The sequence below is a fragment of the Schistocerca americana genome, chromosome 9 (genome assembly GCF_021461395.2).
Source record: "Schistocerca americana isolate TAMUIC-IGC-003095 chromosome 9, iqSchAmer2.1, whole genome shotgun sequence".
NCBI lineage: Eukaryota > Metazoa > Arthropoda > Insecta > Orthoptera > Acrididae > Schistocerca > Schistocerca americana.
Genome location: NC_060127.1, coordinates 36,967,576 through 36,991,701, shown reverse-complemented (window position 1 = coordinate 36,991,701; position 24,126 = coordinate 36,967,576). Strand labels below are relative to the sequence as shown.

The 24,126-nt window shown below is 43.0% G+C and overlaps 1 protein-coding gene across 1 annotated transcript in view; it reads left to right on the top strand.

The window, feature by feature from the left end:
• Positions 1-567: 567 nt before the first annotated feature.
• Positions 568-24,126, top strand: part of LOC124551337 (pyruvate carboxylase, mitochondrial) — a 428,917-nt gene continuing 405,358 nt past the window's right edge. Inside the window, exon 1 of the mRNA XM_047126360.1 lies at positions 568-626. The gene's annotated coding sequence lies outside the window, so the exon portion shown is untranslated. The remainder of the gene's footprint in view (positions 627-24,126) is intronic.

Here is a 24,126-nt window from a genome sequence, read left to right as displayed (position 1 = left end):
AAAATACATGTAAACATTTTAGATTATTGTAGTATAGTATATCGATATCCGACTCTGTAAATTACTGTGAAGGAAATTTGGGTGCGAAGTCATTCGCGTTCGCTTCGAAGTTAAAGGTGTCAGAAGGAACAGATTAGTTACATCTCGTCTTGCGAAGGGTCGCTCGTAAATTGCGCTACGCCAATTTGTTACGCAAACGTTTCCTTTCACTTAGCCAATTCAAAAGGGTCTGTTGCAGCAGCATGCCGCTAGTAGTGCTTGAAGCTCGCCAGCAGATGGCACATTCGGAGTAGTTTCAGAATCTGGCCGCTAGATGCCACCACCAGTGGCTCCTGTAGACAGTTCCTTTGAACGTATTGTCAACATTAACCACCGCTGTTCTATTTTAATATGCACATGGAAATGTTCCTGGAATATCACATTTTAGTCCTTTATTGCAAGAGAATAAGGACGTCACTGTGTCGCGCAAGGTTATCGATATCAGTGCCGGTCGAGTAGAACATCTTTCAAGCTACTGAAACTCTCTGGACGCACACCGGTACAGACGAAACACAGCTCACAGTAGTGTTCGTGCAGTGGTAGGGGAGTTGGTGTGCTGCTGGTTTCAGCAAAACGCTAGCGCTTCGGTGAGTTTAATAGCTGCACTGACCAATAAATTGAAGCATTTAAAACCCAAAGACGATTCAAATAAGTCCAAATTCAGACTGCAACGTGATACGTATGTAATTTCCATCAAATTTACGGAAGACCATGTGAGCATGCAGGCGGGAATTGAGCGTTGATATGCATTAGCTAATACTATTCCTAATCGCGCGACAGCTTATGCCTGATGTAATATTGGTGACTAGTTAACTGACAAAAGTATTTTGTTTTCCCTTGCGTTAACCAGTAGCACCAGAGTACTGTACCAAATTCTTATAAGCAGTTGCAATGATTTGCATGTATTTTAGTAATTTTCAGCTTCTAGTTACAGAACACGATCATGAACGCAATGAGTGAATTATGAGTACAAGGTTTTTATTGGTATTGTGTTATGTGTTAAATGGGAAGGTTGTTACGGTACTAGTTTTACACGAATTGGAATCTAAAGATCATTGCCAATAAATTTCTCTGATCGGTAACTAACAAGAACTTTGCAGTACACTCTAGTGATGTAAGACCAGCGATATTGTAATTTAGAGGTCAGTAAATTTTGTCTACGAGTCGCGATGATTCCGACAACTTTTAAGGATATGCTCTGTTGTAGCTGTACCTAAGTTACCTAATCCTTTTTTAAAAAATGTGCGCTAACATATCTGGTTATGTAACATACATAGGATGGCTTTCGGAACAACTCGAATGACCGGAGTGTGTACTGCATTGAGACGTGATTACGGAACTGGTTTGTAGGTTTATTTTTGAAAGCTCCGCTCACATGCAACAGAGCTGCAATGTCTGCGATAGAACACAACAGAGGCGACCTTGAAGCAGCTCACGTAATCTTTCCCCCACCCACCGCGTCCCATTTCCCGGGTGTCATCATTCGGCTGACTTTGAACTATCGCTCTTCAGTCTCATTAAGTTCCACGTAAGGAACAAATAGCTCGATCGCTACTGACTTTTGACATGATTGGTAACACTAAAATCTCTAATTTAAGTCCGCTTTTAACTCACCGAGCCACAATGCAGTCGTTGATGAGCATGTTTACCTCTCGGTGGAAGTGTTTTTGAGATGCAGATGCGCGTCAGCTTAGCCTCTGACCATGTCTCACGCAGCAAGCGTAAGGAATAAATGAATGCCACAGTATAAATACTAAAATCCTTATCACATTCACGTTGTTTGCCTTAAAGTGAATGTGAGGATATTTTTCTATTGAAAGTGTGAATGCTGCTGTTTTTTCACAGAATCTTTACACAATATAGCACAGTTTGTAGATACCTCAATGGAAGTCTTGACGGATTGCTTGACCATGCGCAGTTCCATGGTTTGGTATTGAGGAGGGCGTGACACGACGTTTGTGGTTCTCCACATCTCCCCGCCTCCCTCCCCCAGTAAAATTTGCCGCCACCGTGCTACAGATGCTAATGACTTTAATATGGTAGTAAATTTTTGGATTAGTACGTAATACATGGCATTGTCGTAATTTCTAGAAAACAAACTGAAGAGTACACATCTAAAAAGTAAAATGTACATGACATGTAATTGATTTAAAAACTACAGCAACAAGCTCTCACAAATTACTGGATATAAGGCCTGTCAGTTATGCAAAAAATGTTCTTTTCATACAGACCCGAATGTTTCAGCACGTTGTGTGTCATCATCATTATCCAAATATTAATTTTACGTTACAGGGCTACCGTCGATCTTCCGTACACCGGGTACTGTTACCTTGTCATCTGCAAATTTATCTTTCGCAAATAGTTTGTCGTCTGGATTTCAATGAGTTTTTGTGAAACATACACATACACACACACACACACACACACACACACACACACACACACACACACTTTCAACTTCGCCAAAACACTCTGTAAATGTTACTGGTGTGTGTTGCGACCAGTCCCAGCTATCGTTCACTTGTGTGAAATAAACGCCAACTGGGATTGGACACACACACAGCAACATGTACATTGTGTTTCGACAAAGTGTTATTTTACAAACGAAGTGCTGCAGAATATGTAGTGCTTGTGTGTACCTCACAGCGCATGGAAATTGAGATGGAAAAAGGATTTCCTGACACTAAATTTGCAGATAACCAGCTACCAATACTCGATAATTCTGCAGGGGTCATGGATAATGTAAAACTAACATTTTGATGAAGGATGCTCACTGACAATGGCACGAAGGCACCGAAAGTGTTTGGGTAACTGGAAGACCTTGCAGCCAGTAATTAGATCTACAAATTCGGCAAATGCAAAGGCAGCAAATCCAAATGACAAAAATTGTTGGCATCATTTGTTCTTCAGTCGAAAAACTGGTTTGATGCAATTCTCAATGCTAGGCCATCCTGTGCAAGCCTCATCTGTGGATAACTGAGAGGGTGGTTTGATAAGCGTGGTAAAAAAAAACACTCTCTTTCGTAACCAACTCACCATACTTGTCTAGTGTACTTCGACGAATACACACTTGGTCCAGCGATCCTCCAGCTTCATCCCATCGGAAAAGTAGGTTCTGTCAAACTCTACAAAATACTCATTCATTGTATCATTTCCTCATTTAAAGCAAAGTTCTTCCCGGCAAGCCAGTGTCAAGTTAGGGTACAGGAAGAAGTGACTTGGGGCCATGTCTGGTGAGCATGGTGGATGAGAAACCGATTCAAGGTCCATTAAAGCACTTTCGCCATTGTTTTCGTTGATGTGTGGAATGGTGCCTTATCCAGGTGAAAGAGCACTTTTTTGCGAGCCAAACTTGATCTTTTTTCCGGACAAAAAACGTATCAAACGATCCGACAACCACCAGCCTGTCCATGGATCGAGGTTTCAACAATAGTCACAGATGGACACGGAAAGTCTTGAAGATTGCGGGTAAACATCGCCAGACATGTTGAAATGTTGTGCCGGATGTGCTTTTGATCGACTGTGGGCAATGGTGGCACGCGCCTCGCACAGCTTCTTCGTAGCTAATTCTCCGTGCAGGATGTTATACACTCGCGCAGTTGAGACGAGTAAAGTCTCAGCAATGTCAGGAATTTTTATACGACGGTCTTGAATTACCATATCACGAATTCTGTCAATCGGTTTTCTGTGACCTCATTTGGACGGCCGGTGCGCGCTCAGTCTTCGGTGCCTGTCCGACCACGTTGAATCCAAAATGATCTTCAATAATGGTGCCTCTGTCCAACCGGTGAAATGATAATGTTTAATAACAGCAAAAAACTCTGATTTTCTTCATTTTTAATCGCATTCGATCCATCGACCAATCCAACATTGTATTGTACGCGTTCATTGTTGAAATTCTTCATACGATCCTTAGGACAATCAAGTTTACCAACCGTGAAGGCGCAACAAAAAATGTTCCATTCTTTCACAGAAATTTTCCAGACTTAACAAACTACACTCGGGCTGCGACATCTATTTGAACCTGCCTACTGCACTCGCCCCCTGTTCCCCCTTTACAATTTTTATCCCTCCCGCCCCGAAGTCTCTCCATTAGCAAACTGACGGTCGATTCCTTCTTTTAGTCAAGTTGTGCCACAGTTTTCCCCCCAGTTCGATTTAGTACCTATCTACCCATCAAACCTTCGGCGTTCTGCAGTAGCACGACAAGGTTTACCTTATCTGAACTATCGTTTCGGTTTTACTTTTGCACAAGGTTACACTCCGAATACCTTAAGAAAAGACTTATTAACAATTAGATTTATATTAAATGTTAACATTCTCTTTTTCAGAAACACTTTTCGTGGCATAGCCCATCTGCATTTTATATCATGTCTACTTTCGCCATCATGAGTTATTTTGCTGACCAAATAGCAAATCCCATCTACTTTTGGTGTCAAGTTCTAATATCGTTCCCTCAGCGTTGTCTGGTTTAATTCGACCCCATTCCATTACCCTGGTTTCATTTTTCTCAATACTCACTTTGTACGCGCTTTTCAAGGCTATCCACTCTGTTCAACCGTTCTTCAATGTCTTTTCCCGTCTGGCAGAATTACAGGAGATACTGAAAATTAATAGTCCTTTCAAGTATCTCCTCGGTTTCTTCCAGAGCCTGTTCTGTGTGAAAGAGAGTGAATTGCGAAAAGTATTAAAATTTCAAATTTTCACTCCTCTTCTCTAGATATTAGCAAAGACAAGGGATGATGATGAAATACCGAGGTTTATTCCAAAAAATATCGTTACAAGTCGGCGATGTTTCTACACGACATATAAATATCCAAATAGCTATACCGAGTGTCGATATTTTCATTGTATTCAAAATTTATCGTGGAACATTTGAAGTTCTTGTTTTGAACCTGTAGTAAAACCTTTTACTTTCACTGTGTGGAGGTGTCATTACTTTTTGAGTTTCATCAATCCAAACAATCTTTGACTGTGTGACACAAAAATAGTCAGATTGCTCTTGGTAGAGGGGGGAGGGGGGGGGGTGGAATTGAAAAGATTTCAGATGCCAAGAAATAACGCACCAGTTGCGTTTAGAAACAATTTTTAACGCCACTAGTGTGCTGTTACTTCACATTGGCAGTCTTCAAAAACAGTTGCTAAAATTGAACAAAAATCTAAATTACAAGACCGGTCTTTACAGTGGAGGAGACGTTTGAGGGGAAATGGTGACATAATCGGCGCTCGGCACTACCAACATAAGATGCGATGTGTAGCTTTACCACGCAATTTTGACACTGCAACTGCAAGTTCGCTGGCGTTGGCAGAAATGAAAAAAAGGGAAGTAGACACGAAGTGTTCCGCAATAATTCAATGTGTGACGAAACCGAACGATGGACCCATCGGGTATCTTTTATTGTCATGCGTTTACCAATGTTAGCAAACTGGTTATCTCCAAGCGTGAACGTGCATCGTTTACCTTTCGATTCTTGCTCTAAAGGGGATAGATACGCTTTTAGCTTGTTAATGTACAGAATGTCTAATAATAATTCAATACTTATATCCAGCCCCAAAACGGGTAGTATATTTGCAACATGCAGCCAATATTTTTATACGCATGTACTTTCTCTCGGTAAATCGAGAACCCAATTATATTTTCTAAATATCGATGTGTCGGATTCCTGATCTTTTAAAAATACCAAGTCCTAATTCCTACCACACAAGCACGTTCTGGGGCATCAAGGGAGAGTCAATTTGGTAATGGAAGTTAAGTGTGGGAGTAAAGATTGTAGAGGCACAAGACGGCTAGTCGCTAACAGTATGCAGGAGAAATGCTGTGAAGTCTGGAAGGTAGGAGATAAGGTACTAGCGCTAGTAAAACTGTGAGGGCAGGGCAGGAGTCTATAATATCTGAAGATTTTTCTATTTTGCTTCTGTGGGATCCAGAATACATTAGGCTGTATTGGGCCATTATCAAGCACACTGTCGTGTATTACGTATGTTGCTCATCATATTCTTTTGTCACATGTGGTGACCATGATTCGTAATACGTGATATAGACGTGCTTCATAATGGCTAACGGCCGAAATGAGCTAATAGTATGATTTTAATAAAGTACAATACAGCCTGCAACGGACAATGTATTCTTTTATTAAACAAAAAATCCTTTGGGTTGAAGTCTGAGGACCTGAGAGGCATTGGTATTTGCGAGTCACGACCGATATACCTGTTCTCGAAGATTCGAGCTGCGTATTGCAGAACAGCATAGAAACGTGTTCTGTTGCATCATACATGGACCACACATACTTACGCAGCCGCAGACTTTAACAGTGCAGAAATATTAGCATGAATGATACGTCGTATCGGGGAAACCATTAGTTTCTGGACCTGTGTCTGTCAAGAGTTTTTGCTTGTTGCTGTATTTTACTCGCCTCCTCCCCCCTTTGTAATAGTCCACCAATCTGTATAAAGCTACGATCACGCTCCAAGTACTCCAGTGGTCAATGAGCCAAACAGAAACAGCACAGTGACTGAGTGGAGGTTTGTAGTGTGGTTCGGCGAGTTGCGATTTTGCCTCTTGGAATTACGCAAAGTGCGCAGATAGTCCACAGTTAGGATCTTAATACGTCCACTGTTAGTAGCCCGTGTTACGTGACTGCAAGTGATACACCTCCCTTTCAAGATAAGTTGGCCAGACCACATTGCTGCACGAACATATCAGATAATTTAATTTACGCCGTGTTTTTTGTGTCATCAGTCTTCCGACCATTTTGATGCAACACGCCATGGATGCCTCTCCTCTGCCAACCTTTTCATTTGAGAATAGCATTTGCAACTTACATCCTCAATTATTTGTTGGATGCATTCTAATGTCTGTCTTCTCCTACAATTTTTGGCCTCTGTAGCCCTATCTTGCACCACGAAGGTGAATCCCTAATGCCGTAACGTTCCTATCGTACTGTTCCTTCTTCCTGTTAGTGTTTTTCATGTGCTTGTGACTTCGCCGATTCTGCAGAGAAACTTCTCATTTCTTGTCAGTTACTGAATTTTCAGCCAGTACCACGCTTTGATCCTTTTCTGTTCTGTTTTTCCCATCCTCCATGATTCACTACCATACAATGTTGTGCTCCGAACGAAGATTTGTGGGGTCATTGGCACCAATTTGAGTAGACTACATCGATGCATCTGTCAGCGCTGATTCGATAAAAATGTAAATGTGTGACTAGGGCCTCCCGTCGGGTAGACCGTTCTCCGGGTGCAAGTCTTTAGATTTGACGCCAATTCTGCGACTTGCGCGTCGATGGGGATGAAATGATGAGGATTAGCACAAAACACAACACGCAGTCCCTGAGCAGAGAAAATCTCCGACACACCCTTCTGACAGATGCACACCGCCCCGCGGTTCGCGCGGCTCCCCTCGTCGGAGGTTCGAGTAATCCCTCCGGTGTGTGTGTGTGTGTGTGTGTGTGTGTGTGTGTGTGTGTGTGTGTGTTGTCCTTGGCGTAAGTTAGGTTAAGTAGTGTGTAAGCTTAGGGACCGATGACTTCAGCAGTTTCGTCCCATAATACCTTACCACAAATGTCAAGTTCCACATGCACGCCGGCCGCTGTGGCCCAGCGGTTCTAGGCGCTTCGGCCCGCAACAGTGCTGCTGCCTCGGTCGCAGGTTCGAATCCTGCCTCGGGCATGGATGTGTGTGATGTCCTTCGGTTAGTTAGGTTTAAGTAGTTCTAAGTATAGGGGACATGGCCTCAGATGTTAAGTCCCATGGTGCTTAAAACCACTTGAACCACTTGCACCCCACTCCAGTGCCGTGGCTTCAAACTGGTCGAGGGTCATACGACAGCCAGGTAAGTCCTATAACAAGAGCGCTGCAAACTGACCGGTATTTAGGTTAGAATCGACAATCGAAATGACAATAACATTTATTCCGGTGTCGGCTTACGTTAATGACGTCTTCAGAATTTTTGGCCTCTTATCGCTGGTGCTGGCGGCTCGTCGTTTTCTCTCGATACCACCCCTATGCTCTCACGTGACTATTTCATTCGGTGACCTTACAAACGAGCCCTCTTAATAGCGAACCAGTATTCTGGGTGGATTGAATGCTTATTAGTAAGTGGAACACACTGTCAGCACTCAGACCTCAATATGGAGAAATCACCACTTGTAAAAGTAGCTTCTATGGTATGGTATGGTAAAGTAAGTACCCGTGGTCTAGGGGTAGCGTCTTTGATTCATAATTAAAACGTCTTCGGTCCGGGTTCGATCCCCGCCACTGCCTAAATTTTGATAAGTAATCAGCATTGGCGGCCGAAGACTCCCGGCATAAGAAGTCAGACTCATTCTGCCAACGGCCTTGTCAAAGAGGGCGGAGGAGCGGATAGAGGTTCAGGGCACTCTCTTGTCCTAGGAGTGCGAAATTGCCCCTAAAGGCGGAAGAATCAGCAATGATCAACGACATGAGGATGCAGAAGGCAATGGAAACCACTGCATTAAAGACACGTAACGTGTATCCACAGGACATGTGGCCTGTAATTGAAGAAGTGTCATGATGATCTCTCCATTGGCAAAAGATTCCGGAATAGTCCCCCATTCGGATCTCCGGGAGGGGACTGCCAAGGGGGAGGTTACCATGAGATTGAATAAAGATAACGTTCTACGAGTCGGGGCGTGGAATGTCAGAAGCTTGAACGTGGTAGGGAAACTAGAAAATCTGAAAACGGAAATGCAAAGGCTCAATCTAGATATAGTAGGGGTCAGTGAAGTGGAAGGAAGACAAGGATTTCTGGTCAGATGAGTATCGGGTAATATCAACAGCAGCAGAAAATGATATAACAGGTGTAGGATTCGTTATGAATAGGAAGGTTGGGCAGAGGGTGTGTTACTGTGAACAGTTCAGTGACTGGGCCGTTCTAATCAGAATCGACAGCAAACCAACACCGACAACAATAGCTCAGGTATACATGCCGACGTCGCAAGCTGAAGATGAACAGATAGAGAAAGTGTATGAGGATGTTGAAAGGGTAATGCAGTATGTAAAGGGGGACGAAAATCTAATAGTCATGGGCGACTGGAATGCAGTTTTAGGGGAAGGAGTATAAGAAAAGGTTACAGGAGAATATGGGCTTGGGACAAGGAATGAAAGAGGAGAAAGACTAATTGAGTTCTGTAACAAGTTTCAGCTAGTAATAGCGAATACCCTGTTCAAGAATCACAACAGGAGGTGGTATACTTGGAAAAGGCTGGGAGGTACGGGAAGATTTCAATTAGATTACATCATGGTCAGACAGATTCCGAAATCAGATACTGGATTGTAAGGCGTACCCAGGAGCAGATATAGACTCAGATCACAATATAGTAGTGATGAAGAGTAGGCTGAAGTTAAAGACATTAGTCAGGAAGAATCAATACGCAAAGAAGTGGGATACGGAAGTACTAACAAGGGAACCTCCTCATCGCACCCCCCTCAGATTTAGTTATAAGTTGGCGCAGTGGATAGGCCTTGATAAACTGAACACAGATCAATTGAGAAAACAGGCAGAAGTTGTGTGGAACTGTGAAAAAATAAGCAAAATATACAAACTGAGTAGTCCATGGAACACATAGGCAAAATCTTGACAGTGTGAGCTCGGGAGCGGTGTGGTCCAGTGGTAGCGCGAGCAGCTGCAGAACGAGAGGTCCTTGGTTCAAGTCTTCCCTCGAGTGAAAATTTTACTTTCTTTATTTTTGCATAGTTATTATCTGTCCGTTCGTTCACTGACGTCTCTGTTCACTGTAATAAGTTTAGTGTCTTTGTTTTGCGACCGCATCGCAAAACCGTGCGATTAGTAGACGAAAGGACGTGCCTCTCCAATGGGAACCGAAAACATTTGATCGCAAGGTCATAGGTCAATCGATTCCTCCACAGGACAAAATATATTCTATACGACACTGGTGACGGCATGTGCGTCACATGACAGGAATATGTTGTGGACCCACCTAACTTGTACACTTGGCGAATGGGTAAAAAGATTCTTCTACCTTGCCCGATTTAGGTTTTCTTGTGGATGTGATAATCACTCCCAAAAAAGTGATGAAAACAAGAGTTTGTCACATAAACTGAAAATAAAAAAATTAAAATTTTCAGTCGATGGAAGATTTGAACCTTTTTTTTTTTTTTTGTAACCATATATATTTATTTAAATATTTTAACAACGATACATTTAAAAAAAAAAGACATTTTTCTATTAATCTATTATCCTAGTGATGGTTAATATTATTGTCATTTTATATGTTTTCGTTTTTATATTTTCCTTTTTCGTTTTTCTCTTATTGTTTGTTCCTTAAACCCTTTTACATGGCCATTTGTCGTTCCGCAGCTGCTCACGTTACCACGAGACCACAGCGTACCTGCGTTCATGATGTCCTTGATATTGCATATGTTCCCATGAACTACTCAGTTTGTATATTTTGCTTATTTTTTCACAGTTCCACAAAACTTCTTCCTGTTTTCTCAATTGATCTGTGTTCAGTTTTTCGAGGCCTATCCACTTCAAGAAGAATATAATAATTCCAATCCCAAAGAAAGCAGGTGTTGACAGATGTGAAAATTACCGAACTATCAGCTTAATAAGTCACAGCTGCAAAATACTAACACGTATTCTTTACAGACGAATGGAAAAACTAGTAGAAGCCAACCTCGGGGAAGATCAGTTTGGATTCCGTAGAAACACTGGAACACGTGAGGCAATACTGACCTTACGACTTATCTTAGAAGAAAGATTAAGGAAAGGCAAACCTACGTTTCTAGCATTTGTAGACTTAGAGAAAGCTTTTGACAATGTTTACTGGAATACTCTCTTTCAAATTCTAAAGGTGGCAGGAGTAAAATACAGGGAGCGAAAGGCTATTTACAATTTGTACGGAAACCAGATGGCAGTTATAAGAGTCGAGGGACATGAAAGGGAAGCAGTGGTTGGGAAGGGAGTAAGACAGGGTTGTAGCCTGTCCCCGATGTTGTTCAATCTGTATATTGAGCAAGCAGTAAAGGAAACAAAAGAAAAATTCGGAGTAGGTATTAAAATTCATGGAGAAGAAATAAAAACTTTGAGGTTCGCCGATGACATTGTAATTCTGTCAGAGACAGCAAAGGACTTGGAAGAGCAGTTGAACGGAATGGACAGTGTCTTGAAAGGAGGATATAAGATGAACATCAACAAAAGCAAAACAAGGATAATGGAATGTAGTCGAGTTAAATCGGGTGATGCTGAGGGAATTAGATTAGGAAATGGGACACTTAAAGTAGTAAAGGAGTTTTGCTATTTGGGGAGCAAAATAACTGATGATGGTCGAAGTAGAGAGGATATAAAATGTAGGCTGGCAATGGCAAGGAAAGCGTTTCTGAAGAAGAGAAATTTGTTAACATCCAGTATTGATTTAAGTGTCAGGAAGTCATTTATGAAAGTATTCGTATGGAGTGTAGCCATGTATGGAAGTGAAACATGGACGATAAATAGTTTGGACAAGAAGAGAATAGAAGCTTTCGAAATGTGGTGCTACAGAAGAATGCTGAAGATTAGATGGGTAGATCACATAACTAATGAGGAAGTATTGAATAGGATTGGGGAGAAGAGAAGTTTGTGGCACAACTTGACCAGAAGAAGGGATCGGTTGGTAGGACATGTTCTGAGGCATCAAGGGATCACCAATTTAGTATTGGAGGGCAGCGTGGAGGGTAAAAATCGTAGAGGGAGACCAAGAGATGAATACACTAAGCAGATTCAGAAGGATGTAGGTTGCAGTAAGTACTGGGAGATGAAAAAGCTTGCACAGGATAGAGTAGCATGGAGAGCTGCATCAAACCAGTCTCAGGACTGAAGACCACAACAACAACAACATCCACTGTGCCAACTTATAACTAAATCTGAGGGGGGTGCGATGGGGAGGTTCCCTTGTAAGGAATGACGAGATACGTTTGAAGTTCTCTAACGCTATAGGTACAGCAATAAGGAATAGCGCAGTAGGCAGTACAGTTGAAGAGGAATGGACATCTCTAAAAAGCGCCATCACAGAAGTTGGAAGGAAAACATAGGTACAAAGAAGGTAGCTGCGGAGAAACCATGGGTAACAGAAGAAATACTTCAGTTGATTGATGAAAGGAGGAAGTACAAACATGTTTCGGGAAAATCAGGAATACAGAAATACAAGTCGCTGAGGAATGAAATAAATAGGAAGTGCAGGGAAGCTAAGACGAAATGTCTGCAATAAATGTGAAGACATTGAAAAAGATATGATTTTCGGAAGAACAGACTCAGCATACAGGATAAAGTCAAAATATCCTTTGGTGACATTAAAAGCAACGGTGGTAACATTAAGAGTGCAACGGGAATTCCACTGTTAAATGCAGAGGAGAGAGCAGATAGGTGGAAAGAATACATTGAAAGCCTGTATGAGGGTGAAGATCTGTCTGATGTGATAGAAGAAGAAACAGGAGTCGATTTAGAAGAGATAGTGGATCCAGTATTAGAATCTGAATTTAAAAGAGCTTTAGAGGACACGGTCAAATAAGGCAGATGGGATAGATAACATTCCATCAGAATTTCTAAAATCATTGGGGGAAGTGGCAACAAAACGACTATTCACGTTGGTGTGTAGAATATATGAGTCTGGCGATATACCATCTGACTTTCGGAAAAGCATCATCCACACAATTCCGAAGACGGCAAGAACTGACAAGTGCGAGAATTATCGCACAATCAGCTTAACAGCTCATGCATCGAAGCTGCTTACAAGAATAATATACAGAAGAATGGAAAAGAAAATTGAGAATGCGCTAGGTGACGATCAGTTTGGCTTTAGGAAAAGTAAAGGGACGAGAGAGGCAATTCTGACGTTACGGCTAATAATGGAAGCAAGGCTAAAGAAAAATCAAGACACTTTCATAGGATTTGTCGACCTGGAAAAAGCGTTCGACAATATAAAATGGCGCAAGCTGTTAGAGATTCTGAAAAAAGTAGGGGTAAGCTATAGGGAGAGACGGGTCATATACAATATGTACAACAACCAAGAGGGAATAATAAGAGTGGACGATCAAGAACGAAGTGCTCGTATTAAGAAGGGTGTAAGACAAGGCTGTAGCCTTTCGCCCCTACTCTTCAATCTGTACATCGAGGAAGCAATGATGGAAATAAAAGAAAGGTTCGAGAGTGGAATTAAAATACAAGGTGAAAGGATATCAATGATACGATTCGCTGATGACATTGCTATCCTGAGTGAAAGTGAAGAAGAATTAAATGATCTGCTGAACGGAATGAAGTCTAATGAGTAGACAGTATGGTTTGAGAGTAAATCGGAGAAAGACGAAGGTAATGAGAAGTAGTAGAAATGAGAACAGCGAGAAACTTAACATCAGGATTGATGGTCACGAAGTCAATGAAGTTGAGGAATTCTGCTACCTAGGCAGTAAAATAACCAATGACGGACGGAGCAAGGAGGACATCAAAAGCAGACTCGCTATGACAAAAAAGGCATTTCTGGCCAAGAGAAGTCTACTAATACCAGATACCGGCCTTAATTTGAGGAAGAAATTTCTGAGGATGTACGTCTTGAGTACAGCATTGTATGGTAGTGAAACGTGGACTGTGGGAAAACCGGAGCAGAAGAGAATCGAAGCATTTTAGATGTGGTGCTATAGACGAATGTTGAAAATTAGGTGGACTGATAAGGTAAGGAATGAGGAGGTTCTACGCAGAATCGGAGAGGAAAGGAATATGTGGAAAACACTGATAAGGAGAAGCGACAGGATGGTAGGACATCTGCTAAGACATGAGGGAATGACTTCCATGGTACTAGAGGGAGCTGTAGAGGGCAAAAACTGTAGAGGAAGATAGAGATTGGAATACATCCTGCAAATAATTGAGGACGTAGGTTGCAAGTGCTACTCTGAGATGAAGAGGTTATCACAGGACAGGAATTTATGGCAGGCCGCATCAAATCAGTCAAGACTGATGACCAAGAAAGACAAGACTATTAACGCCCACATGGAAAAATGTTTGCGGCTGCCTGCGGAACCAGGATTGTACCCAGACGTTGCACCTTTCCGTCCGAAAATCTATGGAGACGAATATCTTTCCCCAGGATTCCAAAAATATGGAAATCGCATGGGGAGATACGGGACTGTATGGAGGATGTCCGTAGCTTAGAGGTAGCGTTACCGCTTACCACACAGGGGGCCCGGGTTCGATCCCCGGCAGGGGAGTGGGTGTTGTGTTCATCATTTTCATCATCATTGACTTGCAATTCGCCAATGTGGCGTCACCAAAACGGGACTTGCAATACGGCGGCCGAACTCCCCCGAATGGGGCCTCCCGGGCAACAATGTCATACGATAATTTCCATTTTCCATGGAGGGTGTGTGAGGGCTTCCCAGCCAAACTGTTGCGACGCACTCGAAACAGTGGCAACGTGAGTGGGCATTGTTCTGCACCAGAATGACGCTATCCGTCGAAGTTCTTGGGCGTTTGGACTTGATGGCGCGCTTCAGTTGTTGGAAAGTGCCCACGTAGCGCTGTGTGTTAGTTGTGGCGCCGTTTTCCAGAAAGTCAATGAGCAAGCGGCCCCTTGCAACCAAAGAAAGCCAAGACGTTCCTGGGGCTGGCGTGCCTGTTGTTTCGACTACGGTGCAGAAGTTTCGCTGGGAAGCCCTTAGACATTCTCCATACAATCCCGGTCTCTCCCCATGTGATTCCCTTATTTTTGGAGCCCTAAAGAGAGGCATTCTTGACCGGCGATTTACTTCGAACTAGATGGTGCACGTATGGAGTCACGGTTCTACAGGCAATTGCAAACATTTTTTCCATGAAGGCGTTAAGCCTCTTGTCTCTGTGGTATAAATATATTAACAGTTATGGTGGTTACTTTTCGGATAATAAACTGTTTACTTAGTTTCTTTCCATCTGTCTCGTTCACATCTGGCTGCCTCTTACACATTGACCTGTGGGAATGTGTGTGGCCAGCCGCCAGCAGACATACAGAGGAGTTGCCCGCCGGTGCATCGCCTCCGCTGAAGTTCCTATGCTATCGGCTTTAGAGAGCTGCGGGGTAGGAGCCAGCAGATCAATGAACCCGTCTAGCGACCTTCAGGGAACCTGTTTGGCGTAAAAGAGCCGGAAAAGGGCTCCATCCTGGCAGCACAACCTGCTCTGCCTGTCTGTGTGGTTCTTACGACTGTGGTATGAGTCAGGAGACGCTGCGTCTGGCCAACGTGCGGGCGTGTACAGCAGGTCAGTGCCCCATTCATCACCGCTGGCGCTCGCCGCTTGCGTCGGGGATATTTTCTAGTTGCTTCCGTGCGCTTGAGAGAGAGAGAGAGAGAGAGAGAGATAGAGAGGTAGAGAGAGAGATAGAGAGGTAGAGAGAGAGATATATAGAGAGGTAGAGAGAGAGATATATAGAGAGGTAGAGAGAGAGATATATAGAGAGGTAGAGAGAGAGAGATATATAGAGAGGTAGAGAGAGAGATATATAGAGAGGTAGAGAGAGAGATATATATAGAGGTAGAGAGAGATATATATAGAGAGGTAGAGAGAGATATATATATATAGAGAGGTAGAGAGAGAGATATATATATATAGAGAGGTAGAGAGAGATATATATATAGAGAGAGGTAGAGAGAGATATATATATATATATATAGAGAGGTAGAGAGAGAGATATATATATATATAGAGAGGTAGAGAGAGAGATATATATATATATATAGAGAGGTAGAGAGAGATATATATATATATAGAGAGGTAGAGAGATATATATATATATATATATATAGAGAGAGAGGTAGAGATATATATATATATATATATATATATATAGAGAGGTAGAGAGAGATATATATATATATATATATATATATATATATATATATAGAGGTAGAGAGAGATATATATATATAGAGAGGTAGAGAGAGAGATATATATATAGAGATATATATATATATATATATGTATATATATATATATATAGGTAGAGAGAGAGAGATATATATAGAGAGGTATATATATATATATATATATATATATATATATATATATATATATATATATATATAGAGAGAGAGAGATGTCGACAGATAGAGATACATAGAGATATATAGATGTGGGGAGGGGGAACTGGGCGTTCCTGTCATCTCTGGTGTAAGGCGGATGATGATGATGATGATGATGATGATGATGTCGATGTCCCATACTCCTTGACAGAGCGTAGGGGAACGATGCGGGAGACCCGCACCGCCGTACTCCTAGTGGAGGTGGTTTGCCGTTGCCGTAATGGGGATGAATGATGATGATGAAGACGACACAACACCCAGTCATCTCGAGGCAGGTGAAAATCCCTGACCCCGCCGAGAATAGAACCCGGGACCCCGTGCTCGGGAAGAGAACGCTACCGCGAGACCACGAGGGCGGTTCATAGAATATTGGTATTTCCACCAAGAAATACCGACAAGTAGTTGCGATACTTTACCCCCGATACATCTAAATGGCAGTATCGAGTGCCGATATTTTTTATTTATATTATATTTTCACTATATATTTGAAATTGTTCTTTCGAAATTGTAGTAGAACATAATTTTATTTCCACTGTGTGAAAGAGCTTTCGTCGGGTCCAGTCTTTCTCTTTGTGTGAAGCGAATATAGGTGGTACGAAAGTAGTAGATTGCACTGGCCTGTGAGGACGGGGGGAGGGAGGTGTGAATAGAATAACAAGATTTCCGATGTGAAGAAAAAGCACACCACTTCCTTTAAGAAAACCATTTTTGACGCTGTGTGCTATTTCTTCTCGTAGACGCTCTTCAAAAACAGTTGCTGCAAATGAACAAAAATCTAAATGACAAGATCGGTCTTTGCCGTGGGCGGAGACGTGTGTGGGGGAAATGTTGACGTAATCGGCATGAGGTGTTCCGGACAAATTCGATATACGACGAATCCATCGGACACCTTTTATTGTGCCCCTTACATGCAGCTACCATCGTTAGCAGATTGGTTATCGCCAAGAGTGAACGTGCATCGTTTTCTTTTCGGTTCTTGTTCCAAGGGAGATAGGCAGGCTGCTAGCTTTCTGATCTACAGAATATCTAATAATAAATCAGTACTTAAATATGCGTGTCTAAAACCGGCAGAATACAATGTGCAGCCGATATTTTTATATGCCTGTACGTCAATATTTTTTTCTGTGGATATATCGAAATTTTTGCCGATGTAAATAGGCACGATGATATATTTTTATATACCGATATATCGGACTCCCGATAGTTTTAAATACAGGGTGATTCAAAAAGAATACCACAACTTTAGGAATTTAAAACTCTGCAACGACAAAAGGCAGAGCTAAGCACTATCTGTCGGCGAATTAAGGGAGCTATAAAGTTTCATTTAGTTGTACATTTGTTCGCTTGAGGGGCTGCTGACTAGGCGTCAGCATCAGTTGATGCTAAGATGGCGACCGCTCAACAGAAAGCTTTTTGTGTTATTGAGTACGGCAGAAGTGAATCGACGACAGTTGTTCAGCGTCCATTTCGAACGAAGTATGGTGTTAAACCTCCTGATAGGTGGTGTATTAAACGTTGGTATAAACAGTTTACAGAGAATGGGTGTTCGTGCAAAGGGAAAAGTTCTGGACGGCCGAGAACGAGTGATGAAAATGTAGCACGCATCCAGCAAGCATTTGTTGGCAGCCCAGGAAAATCGACTCGCAGAGCTAGCTGAGAGCTGCAAATTCCACGATCAACTGTGTGGAGAGTCCTACGAAAAAGGTTAGTTATGAAACCTTATCGTCTGAAATTGGTTCAAGCACTGTCTGCAGCTGATAAGATTAAAAGAATCGATTTCTGTGATTTTATCCTTGCTCAAATGGAAACAGATGAATCTTTCGTTTCAAAGATTGTGTTTAGTGATGAAGCAACTTTCCACACTAACAGGAAAGTCAACCGTCACAATGTCTGTATATGGGGCACTGAGAATCCGCGGGAAACAACTCGGTATGAACGTGACTCGCCTAAGGTGAACGTTTTCTGTGCCATTTCAGCCAATAACGTTTTTGGTCCCTTTTTCTTCGAAGGCGCTACTGTAACTTGACTACAGTATCTGGAGATGTTAGAGAATTGGCTGTTCCCTCAGCTCGAACAAGAAGCACAATAATTCATATTTCAGCAGGATGGAGCGCCACCACATTGGCACTTATCTGAACGTCAACTACCCGAGGCGATGGATCGGCCGCCAGGCAGCCCGTGACAGAGCACTTCATCACTGGCCTCCAAGAAGCCCTGATCTTACCCCCTGCGATTTTTTCTTATGGGGGTCTGTTAAGGATATGGTGTTTCGGCCACATCTTCCAGCCACCATTGATGATTTGAAACGAGAAATAACAGCAGCTATCCAAACTGTTATGCCTGATATGCTACAGAGAGTGTGGAACGAGTTGGAGTATCGGGTTGATATTGCTCGAGTGTCTGGAGGGGGCCATATTGAACCTCTCTGAACTTGTTTTTGAGTGAAAAACACCTTTTTAAATACTCTTTGTAATGTATAACTGAAGGTTATATTATGTTTCTTTCATTAAATACACATTTTTAAAGTTGTGGTATTCTTTTTGAATCACCCTGTATATCAACATATTCCGGTGATTAAACGGTCTGAAAAGCTTGTAAGGACGTTGCAGGAGAGGTTATGCTGAGAAATAATTACGGAAAAACTTAGATACGTTGCGCCGTTTGAACTACTTACCATTGGTTCGCCCATCAGAGACGATATCGTAAAAAGTGGGGGACGGTAGTAAGGATCGAACCCGAACCAAAGCCTGAGAACTTCCGTGCGCCGTCATCTACGCTACGAAACAGTGATTTTATACGGCGGGCAGCTTGAATTTGCGTACACGACGGCCGGATCGGCCGAGTTCAGTGCTAATATAAATCACAAACTGCACAGGTATGTTCACTCATATAAATTAAGGATAATGCTGATACATGGTGAAACAACACTCTGGTGGGCGGTTTGCAGTCCACATACGCAGAGGCGTGTTGGTGAGTGTCAGAGTACGGTGCAGCTAGTAAGTGTGCAGACGTTTTCAGACGCGTTAATGGTGACTGTGTGTTGAAAATGGCTCAAAGAACACTTATTGATGACGTTATGAGGGGTAGAACACTAGGGCGACTGGAGGCTGGTCAAACGCAGAAAGTCGTAGCACGGGCCCTCCGTGTGCCACAAACTGTGACCTCAAGATTATGGCAACGATTCAAGCAGACAGGAAACGTGTCCAGGCGCTACAGCACAGGACGTCCACAGTGTACAACACCACAAGAAGACCGATATCTCACCATCAGTGCCCGCAGATGGCCGCGGAGTACTGCAGGTAGCCTTGCTCGGGACCTTACCGCAGCCACTGGAACAGTTGTCTCCAGACACACAGTCTACAGACGACTGAACAGACGTGGTGTATTCGCTGTTCTCCCGGAGACCTGCAAGGTGCATTCCACTGACTGACCCCTAGTCACAGGAGAGCCTGTAAAGCCTGTTGTCAAGAACGCAGTACATGTTTGTTGGAACAGTGGTCCCAGGTTATGTTCACGGACGAGTCCAGGTATAGTCTGAACAGTGATTCTCGCCGGGTTTTTATCTGGCGTGAACCAGGAACCAGATACTAATCCCTTAATATCCTTGAAAGGGACATGTATGGAGGTCGTGGTTTGATGGTGTGGGATGGGATTATGATTGGTGCACGTACACCGCTGCATGTCTTTGACAGAGGAACTGTAACAGGTCAGGTCCATCGGGACGTCATTTTGCCCCAGTATGTCCGCCTTTTCAAGGGTGCAGTGGGTCCCACCTTCCTTCTGATGGATGATGATGCACGGCCCCACCGAGCTGCCATCGTGGAGGAGTACCTTGAAACATAAGATATCAGGAGAATGGAGTGGCCTGCCTGTTCTCCTGACCTAAACCCCATCGAGCACGTCTGAGATGCTCTCGGTCGACGTATCGCTGCACGTCTTTGAACCCCTACGACACTTTAGAAGCTCCGACAGACACAGGTGCAAGAATGGGAGGCTATACCCCAGCAGCTGCTGGACCACGTGATCCAGAGTATGCCAACCCGTTGTGCGACCTGTGTACGTGTGCATGCTGATCATAACCCTATTGATGTCGGGGTATACGCGCAAGAAACAGTGGCTTTTGTAGAACATGTGTTCCGGGATGGTTTGCTCAACTTATCACCAATACCGTGGACTTACAGATCTTTGTCGTCTGTTTTCCCTATGTGCCTATGCTATTAGCGCCAGTTTTGTGTAGTGCCACGTTGTGTGGCACCCCATTCTGCAATTATCCTTAGGCTAATTTATGAGCATGAGTGTAGTTTTTTCTTGACAAATGTTTCTCAGCACAACCAACCCTGCAACACCTTTAAAAGCTTTTCCGACTGTTTCTGACCACCTAGTCTAGACTCTCTATTCATTACAAAATTCTCACGCATATCTAGGAAGTAGTACCGCCTGTGTCCAAAATTCGATCAATTTTGTGTATAAAATAACTCCTGTTTTCCGCCATCAACCTAAACGTGCTGCAAAGGAATTTCAGTGTAGTGATACCCATTCGCTGATGGATCTGTTCGACGTCTTACAATAATGACAATTTACAACCTGGAAAGACAACTTGTCAGCCAAGATAGCATTCGTAAAATTGGTGACCGTTTTCGGTAAACAGGTGCATTGCTATGTCAAATTTAATGCATATTTTGTGAACTTTCTAGCTAATTAAAGTATGGAGTCCATTTATAGCTCACATAGGACACATCTGTTACCCTCTACAGATGACAATTTTCTTTACCTAAACAGTTGTCGCAAATAAAGGTTTCAAGAATGCTATCTTGGTTGAGTAGTTAACTTTCTTGAAGATTGAGTTAGATAATAATTTGGTTGAAGGTTTTTAACCGCATCCCGTTCTCGTCCCTCTCTGAAGTAAACACTTCGTGTAGCTTTAGTTGATCCGACATAGCGACCATCACCAAAATTGCTGGCTTTATCAAACTGAACTGCAGTGTTCCTTTTTCGACTTTTGCACAATAATCTTTCATTGTAAAATGATGTGGAATTACGCTCAGTGCACATTTAAATGTAAATTTCAAAACAGTAGAATTATCATTATCGACGTCCACTTCATTCTTAATACTTTGTTCATGCAAAAATTCTCTCTCCAGCTGCCGGCCGCTGTGGTCGAGCGGTTCTAGGCCCTTCAGTCTGGAACCGCGTGACTATTACGGTCGCAGGTTCGAATCTTGCCTCGGGCATGGATGTGTGTGATGTCCTTAGGTTAGTTATGTTTAAGTAGATCTAAGTTCTAGGGGACTGACGACCTCAGATGTCCCATAGTGCTCAGAGCCAAATAGTTTCCGTGCAACAAGGGAGGCCGCAGTAGCTACTGAAAATGAAGAAATTGTAGCTTAGGAACTTACTTCAAATTTTGTGGTGATAGCGGCAAATGAACACAGGATTAGTTACGTTTACTCATAGCCTGAAGCAAGCGAAAAGACGACGCCAATAAACAACGTTATGTACTAGTGATTAAAATTCTTCTGGGTATTATGCCGCGTCATTGTTAAAAAACTAACAATAATAATAGGCTAAAACCGACGTTTCGGCCGAATTGCAACGGACACGACTGGTTTTGCATGGTAGTAGGTGCTTCTATTTATTACAGACTATAGATGTCTGACGTCACTGTTGTAAGAGTTTTAATTGGCCCTCTAATATGATTGGCTAGTCATGACGTAAGGGAGATGAAAGGAAAGAGGCTATTCGTGGATGTCCATGTCGTCAACGATTGGTAGCTGTCCGCCAATCAGCGTTCGGCTTCTGGTCGGCAAGTTTTCCTCCTGGTGTGCGCGGAAGTGGACTGACAGTTGCTCTACAGCTGTTTGAGCAGATACGTCCGTGTCCCGAGTAGCTTCTGCCCCGCGACAGCTCCCGTTCTACATCTACATTCATACTCCGCAAGCCACGCAACGGTGTGTGGCGGAGGGCACTTTACGTGCCACTGTCATTACCTCCCTTTTCTGTTCCAGTCGCGTATGGTTCGCGGGAAGAACGACTGCCGGGAAGCCTCCGTGCGCGCTCTAATCTCTCTAATTTTACATTCGTGATCTCCTCGGGAGGTATAAGTAGGGGGAAGCAATATATTCGATACCTCATCCAGAAACGCACCCTCTCGAAACCTGGCGAGCAAGCTACACCGCGATGCAGAGCGCCCCTCTTGCAGAGTCTGCCACTTGAGTTTGTTAAACATCTCCGTAACGCTATCACGGTTACCAAATAACCCTGTGACGAAACGCGCCGCTCTTCTTTGGATATTTTCTATCTCCTCCGTCAACCCGATCTGGTACGGATCCCACACTGATGAGCAATACTCAAGTATAGGTCGAACGAGTGTTTTGTAAGCCACCTCCTTTGTTGATGGACTACATTTTCTAAGGACTCTCCCAATGAATCTCAACCTGGCACCCGCCTTACCAATAATTAATTTTATATGATAATTCCACTTCAAATCGTTCCGTACGCATACTCCCAGATATTTTACAGAAGTAACTGCTACCAGTGTTAGTTCCGCTATCATATAATCATACAATAAAGGGTCCTACTTTCTATGTATTCGCAATACATTACATTTGTCAATGTTAAGGGTCAGTTGCCACTCCCTGCACCAAGTGCCTATCCGCTGTAGATATTCCTGCATTTCGCAACAATTTTCTAATGCTGCAACTTCTCTGTATACTACAGCATCATCCGCGAAAAGCCGCATGTGACTTCCGACACTATCTACTAGGTCATTCATATATATTTTTTGAAAAGCAATGGTCCCATAACACTCCCCTGTGGCACGCCAGAGGTTTCTTTAACGTCTGTAGACGTCTCTCCATTGATAACAACATGCCGTGTTCTGTTTGCTAAAAACTCTTCAATCCAGCCACACAGCTGGTCTGATATTCCGTAGGCTCTTACTTTATCAGGCGACAGTGCGCAACTGTATCGAACGCCTTCCGGAAGTCAAGGAAAATAGCATCTACCTGGGAGCCTGTATCTAACATTTTCTGGGTCTCATGAACAAATAAAGCGAGTTGGGTCTCACACGATCGTTGTTTCCGGAATCCATGTTGGTTCCTACACAGTAGATTCTGCGTTTCCAAAAACATGATACGCGAGCAAAAAACATGTTCTAAAATTCTACAACAGATCGACGTCAGAGATATAGGTCTATAGTTTTGCGCATCTGCTCGACGACCCTTCTTGAAGACTGGGACTACCTGTGCTCTTTTCCAATCATTTGGAACCCTCCGTTCCTCTAGAGACTTGCGGTACACGGCTGTTAGAAGGGGGGGGCAAGTTCTTTCGCGTACTCCGTGTAGAGGCGAATTGGTATCCCGTCAGGTCCAGTGGACTTTCCTCTGTTGAGTGATTCCAGTTGCTTTTCTATTCCTTGGACACTTACTTCGATGTCAGCCATTTTTTCGTTTGTGCGAGGATTTAAAGAAGGAACTGCAGTGCGGTCTTCCTCTGTGAAACAGCTTTGGAAAAAGGTGTTTAGTATTTCAGCATTACGCGTGTCATCCTCTGTTTCAATGCCATCATCATCCCGGAGTGTCTGGATATGCTGTTTCGAGCCACTTACTGATTTAACATAAGACCAGAACCTCCTAGGATTTTCTGTCAAGTCGGTACATAGCATTTTACTTTCGAATTCACTGAACGCTTCACGCATAGCCCTCCTTACGCTAACTTTGACATCGTTTAGCTTGTTTGTCTGAAAGGTTTTGGCTGCGTTTAAACTTGTATTGAAGCTCTCTTTGCTTTCGCAGTAGTTTCCTAACTTTGTTGTTGAACCACGGTAGGTTTTTCCCGTGCCTCACAGTTTTACTCGGTACGTACCTGTCTAAAACGCATTTTACGATTGCCTTGAACTTTCTTCATAAACACTCAACATGGTCAGTGTCGGAACAGAAATTTTCGTTTTGATCTGTTAGGTAGTCTGAAATCTGCCTTCTGTTACTCTTGCTAAACAGATAAACCTTCCTCCCTTTTTTATATTCC